The sequence below is a fragment of the Saccostrea echinata genome, unplaced genomic scaffold (assembly GCF_033153115.1).
Source record: "Saccostrea echinata isolate AGI-Se365-2 ecotype Australia unplaced genomic scaffold, CSIRO_AGI_Sech_v1 ptg000054l, whole genome shotgun sequence".
In the NCBI taxonomy this organism is placed as follows: domain Eukaryota; kingdom Metazoa; phylum Mollusca; class Bivalvia; order Ostreida; family Ostreidae; genus Saccostrea; species Saccostrea echinata.
The window spans coordinates 57977741-57984961 of record NW_026889803.1 but is presented as its reverse complement, the minus strand read 5'-3'; the positions used below and the strand labels follow the sequence as shown (position 1 = coordinate 57984961).

Genomic DNA, 7221 nt, shown 5'->3' with positions numbered 1-7221 from the left:
CTAATAGTATGATTGTATTGGTTTGAATTAAATTTTGAATTCTTCTCATTATCCTTTCACTTTCTCTCATAAAATAAATAAAAGATTGTTCGTATGTATTTTAACTTTACAGCATAATTTTAGTACAAAATGCAATTTTAAGTTCCCTGATGTCTATTTTGTATAAAACAAGATTGCCGGTATCGACTTGTCCGACAAATTGTTGGATTTATATGACCCCGATATCAGATCGATCCAACAGAATATGGAATACAACCCTACATGTATTTTATTTTCTTTTCAGAATTTTATTCGATATTGACGCAGTTAAATTCGTTTATCAAAGTTTACTTCCGATAAACTGCAAATATATATTTACCCTTTAATCGATCTCATCCATAAAGTATGGAATTACAGAATTAAATAAATGTTGATTAAAATTACCTCTGATATATACAAATTATATTTTTTTGTTTGGTCTATATATTTATCAGTTTAAGATTGTATTTTGTAAGTTTTCCTATACCAAGGATTTTTTTTATTAACAACACCTTATAGCCAATTTCTATATCATTTATCGGCAAGGAAGTGGGCTACGCACAAAAATTAGCCATAAAGACTTTTACTTCCGCCAATCTAAAACATCAGACCGGAAGGTATTGTCTCGGCCCTTTGGCCAAATTAACAGAGAAGCTTAAGCGCATTACACTGAACAGTTTAATGGTAGATCTTTTTTTCCTAATTGCTGGTTTATTAATTAAAAATTAAATCAATTGGCATAATATGTGTTTAATCATTCAGTCAACATTAATGCCAAAATGAAATATTTATACAACTTCTATAGAATTAATTCTAATAAATTAAATTCAAATTCATGGGTAAAAGTTGTTTTATGATTTTTTTTTCTAAGTGAGAACCATTCTTGAAAAAATTTAGCTTGCTTTTTATTTAATTTAGGAATAGAAAAATCTACGCGGGCTGCAGAGGCAAAATTAATAGAACGTGGTATGCTTCATGTTTTGAACTTTGAGCGAAATATTTTAGAAGGCATCACACCCTATAGTAAGAAAGTTGAATGCAAATGAAGAATAAGACAGAGAATGAAAATTACTAATGTTGATCTATATTCTATATTTTTTACTTAATTATTTAGAAAATATTTAACAAACTATCGATAATGTTTAGGATTATTCATCTGATTTGAATTCGCTTCTGAGTTTTATGAATTCATTCTTCATAATCGATTATTGGTATTTATTGACGATCTCTTTAAAATATCATAATAATGAATGATTAAAATTGGACAAAATATACATGTAAAAATAAAGAATTTCTAAATCCACATCGATTTGTTGATGTAAAAATTGAATAAATTTCAACACACGCTATCCTGTATTTGAAGCGCACTAAGCGTAAACCAGAAAAAATCCCGCAAAATAATGTCAAAGAAATTGTGACGTCGTTTTAATCTCGCAGTGACGTTATATTTTCTGTACACTGACGTCGCAGCCAGAGGGTTAATATAATAGGGTGCGTAATTTTTTTTTTCAGGAAAGCTTATCTCAATTTTTTCATCTATTTTACGTTAACTCAAAGAACAAAGTACGTTATTGGCTATATACGGCCGATAAATTTTACGATTTTTCAACTACGGTTTTTTGTATGTTTCGTTTACAATAAGATCAGAGCTAATGACAACTTGTATAAAAATGACGTAATATGCAATAGTGACGTCATAAAACCACGCCAAACACCAGTTGCTCAGCGAAATCCGTTTATTTTTCATAGAAAATCAGTAAACTTTGATTAAATTAAATATTTTCCCATGCATGCATTAACCACTTTTATATTTTGTGTATAAAATTGTTGGCTAAAAATATTTCTCCAGTGTTAAATTCGTGTTGGTTAATGCGTGGGAACAGTATTCATTTTTTATAAATAGTAAGTCCGGAAATGAAAATGTCACGGTAGCGTTCATGATTTTACACTGTATATTTACGTACGAAACGAATAATATAAATAGCTGTTTTAAAAAATTCATACAGGATAAAATCCACATCTGTTCATAAGTTAAAAATATATAAAGATTATATTTTTAGCATATTTTATAATTGTTTTTCTTTAGTTTATAAGATCCATTAAAATTAAGAATAAACCATTCCATTGTCGGGAATTTCATTGTTTGCATGGTTGAATGCGCTACGTAAAGCGTTATCATTCCTTAATATATGTGCATTTGATTGTGACCTGATAAATAATAAATAAATCTTTTAAATAATTTTTTATGTTTTCATGAATTTATTCAAAAGTACATAGACAGTACATATGACATAGTACATATGTGAAGTCCTAATGGTTGTTGAAAAAAAAAGTCATTATGTGTCTCGAATTATTCCGCATTTCCGAATTTACCTTACCACTGTATACTTTGCACAACTCACACTTGAGAAAACTCAACAGTCATTAGCAACTATTACAAACAAAAATAAAAAGATAAATAATCTTTTAAATGCCGGCTTAATCAATAAATTCGGGATTTGATTCTTGAACTTGCTATCCTTACCGAAGAATTATCCGTTTAAGAGGTTTATATGACGAATTCCCGTCGATGTCGAGGTTTGTTGATGTACGAAACAGGGCATATTATAGAACGGCAATTTCATCATAACCTTCAAAAAGCATTATTTTAAAAAAAATTTTAATTACACTGCAAAAAATGAATAAAAAAAGACCATATTTATGTAGCCCTCTACAGTTTGGGGTATTGCGAATCACATGTGTACAATATGAGCACTGTGCACACAAGTTTATTATATGTCAGATATTCTGTAACATTAGTTTTGTTCAAATGCCTGGGTTGTAAACTATACCATCAAACACTTTAATAATTTAATACACGTTTAAATTAGATCGACCACATCATAATGCTCGAATCTAGAAGGGGCTCTGAGCCCCACCCCCCTCCGTTGAATTTTCAGCGTTATAAAGTTTCTATGTAAAGTAGCGAAAAATTAACCTAGGAAAATACCCCCTCCCCCTAGGAAACACGGACCCCTTGTAACAAGAAAAGAGGAGTTATGTATCTGAAGAAAATTGAAGTAAGAAAGTACCCTCTCATAACCACCCCTCCCCCTCCACCCCCCCCCCCCCCCCACGAAATGGGTTTTCCATGTATCTTCTGTAAAGTCCTTAGAATGTCTTTAGGTAATTTTCGAGGAATTAATTGAGTAGTTTACAATAAAGAGACTCGACGACGGACGTCTGAAATGATTTATTAGAAAAGAAAAAAAGCCTCTCAATGCGAACTATATTTCATGATAAAGAAGATTAATGATTGATAATTTAATAAAATTCGAGCTTGAAGTGGAGGGTGCCTGAAATTGAGTTACGTACCTTGTGGAAAGAGAAATTGGGGGTGGGGGTGGGGTGAGGTGCTCTATATGCGAAACAAGTACCTGAATTACCAGAATTAAATTCTTTGATTCATCATAATGATTAAAGATATGTGAAATATCTCAATTTTTAAGATATGATTTAATATAAAAATATACTCAGATCACAAGGTTTGTACACCTGCAAGTATCTAAAAATAGCGTCAAAACTCTGCTCGCCGTGTGGAAAAGTCGAATTCAACCATGAAATGGTATGTGCTAATCCTGCACAGAGAACAAAATTAAAAAATGAGTGGGTTTAAAAATTCAATTCCAGTGTTTAAATATTGCATGAGTAAATAGAACTTGTTTACGTCTGATTTTCCTGAAAACATTACGATGTTTACCCGATGTAATTTTAGAGACAGATTTTTAGCCAATCAAAATCTCTGTGCGGGATTAGCACAAGTATACCATTTCATGGTTGAATTCGACTTTATCACTCGACGAGCAGAGTTTTGACGCTGTTTACGGAGACTAAAGAAAATAAAGACAAGCATGCCATACATGGTTGTGTAGATAAATTATCGTAGAAAACATAGGTATAAACAGTTTGTCAGTGTATTTCCTCTGAAAGTGTAAATGAGTGCGATTCTGGGGGAGGGGGGTACTCCGTGTAATTCGGAGTTAGATACCTTGTGTTATTATTATACTATGGGTTAAAAATTTATTACCGAAACAAGTGCCTGTGCATTTACCGTCGCAAGCCATGGGTTTTGTGTCTATTTTATTTCCAAGGTGAAAAAGAATAGACACGAAACCCGATACGGTGATACGATGTATATATTTATTAATCAAGTGTTTCTAAATTGGAGTGAATTCAAGTTCGGAACATTTGAGCATAGTCCAGTGCGCCGCCTGTGCCAACATAGCCGCCATCTTTCAGCAAGTCGGTGCGTTTAAAACATTGGAAGAAGGGGGGGGGGTAGGATCGATCGTTATGCAACACAAAAAAAGAGAGCCTTGGGAACGGCTTTTGGATGAAAAATTCCTTCCTAAATCAACAGCAGAAACTAGTCTCGAAAAAAGGGGGGCAGTACCACGGGCTTGCTAACAATATAGAATCGGTGTTTATTCCTATGGCGTGTTCCATTACCTGAAAGTTTTATTTCATGCAAATAATTGACGTGTTTTGTAAGATTGACTTTCGAGTAGTGTGTGCATAGTATTTATTTATTCCAAAAAAAAAAAAAATATAAATAAATAAAGAAAGAAAAGTAATTATATTGAAAACATGAAAAATAAATTATTAAAAATAAAATTTTTTAAAAAAATATGAAAATAATTGACGTACCACGGGTAAACTCTGTTAGTGTCGCTAAATTAAATACTGGTTAGAGTTGAGTACCAAGTCCGTATCTTTTAAATATGTCACCGGGTTCACAGGTGCGTGAAAGTCAGTCAAAATATCGGGTCTCAGTAGCTCAGTGGTTAGAGCGCTGGCACAATACGCCAGAGGCCCTGGGTTCGAGATCCGGCTGAGACTTGATTTTTCACCACCTGTGAATCGAAATAATTAAAAATTGGAACGGCAGACCACCTCGACGATACTGCACGTGTTGTGGATAATCGTAGTCCAACGGAGGAATGAATATTGACTGTTTCTGAAATTCTGTTATTTGTATTATCTATGTTAAAGTTGTCTTTCTGATATGCGTTTATTAATTTCAAGTATTATAGCTACCATCATTTATTATTCTCCGCTTTCCCTAACCTCGAATTTTGTGTTTTATATGTAATCAGTAAAGAATGAAAACAAACATGTATACATATACGTAACAAATAATATAAGTTTAATTCTTATTACGAATAGAGTCTTTTTTTTTTCTTACATGAAGTAATCACATCACATAGAGTAAATAATACAATGTAAGTAAAATTTAAACTTTATAGTTGAAATTAAAAAAAAATAATTATAGAAAATTTATTTAAAAAAAAAAAAACAATGTACAGGATGTACAGAGGTATATAGGTAACGGTGTATTTAATGAAATATTGAGATGAAGAGAGAGAGAGAGAGAGAGAGAGAGAGAGAGAGAGAGAGAGAGAGAGAGAGCAATAAGAAAAAAGTAACTCGAGCGCTCCCAGAAAATTTTAAAATAATGAGTAGTTGTTTTATGTCCATTACGCATGCAAAATCCTGTCATCCCCACCCCCATCTCTGACATGGCCCAAATGACAAAATGTAAACTTAATTGCAAATGAAATTCTTAAAAATATCTTTGAATGGATTGATTTCTATTTACCAGACAATCTTACATCATTTTTTTACATATAGAACTTTATAGGACGCAAGAAAGACGTGTACGTTATTGACGTCGTCCAGCAAAACGAACGTCGAAACTGACGTTACTATCGCTTAAACACCACTTTTAATCATTATTTGCGATGTGTTACATGCAATCAGATATAAGCAAGATATATTGTTAGAAAGATAAAGTTCTCAACTTCTGATTCAGGTAATATCAATATATTTCAAGGTTCGGCGAAAATCGACCAATAACGTACCTTGTTCTTTATTGAGAGAAATAATATCAATGTCATACCAGTTATATAAATACATATATTTGTGTAGGAAAGATAGAGAGTTGGGCTGAGGGACTCTCTACCTGTCTTCTCCTCGTTCTCGGTGACGGTAGATCAATTCATCAGTTTTTGGGAAGAAATATAACCAATTAATGCTGTCTTTTATTAAAATCTAAGTCCAGATTTTTTGTTTTATACGTATTTTTTCAAAGTGCGTTAAATGTCTCCATGGTAGAAAATGTTGATATACACTCTTAACGCACTTTGAAAAAAATTTTTAAAGTGCGTTGATTTTGTCCAAAATTTAACGCACTTTGAAAAAATTTTTCAAAGTGCGTAATTTTTTCAAAGTGCGTTGCTACAAAGCTTTGCATATTTTATGGAAAGATATTTATATATTGTAATATAACGTCCGAGTATGACTAACTTTTTAGCACACCTGAGCCGAAGGTTCAAGTGAACTTTCCTGAAAGAGTGTCCGGAATTCGTCTATCGTCTGTAGTCCGTAAACTTTTCACTTTTTCGACTTCTTCTCAAGAACCATTAAATTGGGCTAATTTCACTCAAACTTGCCACAAAGCATCCTTGGGTGAAGGGGATTAAAGTTTGTTCAGAGGAAGTGCCGCGCCCCTTTTCAAAGGGAGATGATTAAGAATTCGTGAAAATTTGGTGGTTTCTTTTAAAAATCTTCTGAGGAAAAACCACTGGGCAAGAAAAGATGACACTTATGCGAAAGCTTCATTACATACTGTGGATTCAAATTTGTTTATTTCGTGCCCCCCGGGTGTAGGGCAGGGCCGCAAGAGGGGGTCGAAGTTTTACATAGAAATATATAGGAAATTTCTTTAAAGTTCTTCTCTAGAACAGCAAAGCCATGATTAGTCATATTATAATAGAAGTATCCTCAGGTAATGTAGATTCAATCATGACCCCTGGGGACAGGGCAGGGCCACAAAAGGGGGTTAAAGTTTTACATAGTTTTATATATGTGCAAGTTAAGAGGCATTTAAAGATATACACGCTACATGTATATAAACGCGATTTTTTTTATGTGAAACAAAATGATTAAATGATTTGAGAAACATGATGTGTAATAAAAAATAATTACTTTCCACAAAGTTTTACTAAATAAGTCGTTGTAATTACAAAACAATTAAGCAAGATCTGCAATTAAGAATTCAGCCTATTGATGAAGGAAGTGCGTAAACAGTACTGTAGATTCCTTATTTTACGCGAGTACTTAATATCGCGAAATGGCCCAAGGGCGTCAAATCGCGAGAACAAA

At 32.8% G+C, this 7221-nt stretch overlaps 1 non-coding gene across 1 annotated transcript; it reads left to right on the top strand.

Annotated features, from left to right (window-relative positions):
* The first annotated feature begins 4823 nt into the window (after window positions 1-4823).
* Window positions 4824-4896, top strand: Trnai-aau (transfer RNA isoleucine (anticodon AAU)). The gene has a single exon. It is a non-coding gene; the product is annotated as a tRNA-Ile (tRNA).
* The last annotated feature ends 2325 nt before the right edge of the window (window positions 4897-7221 follow it).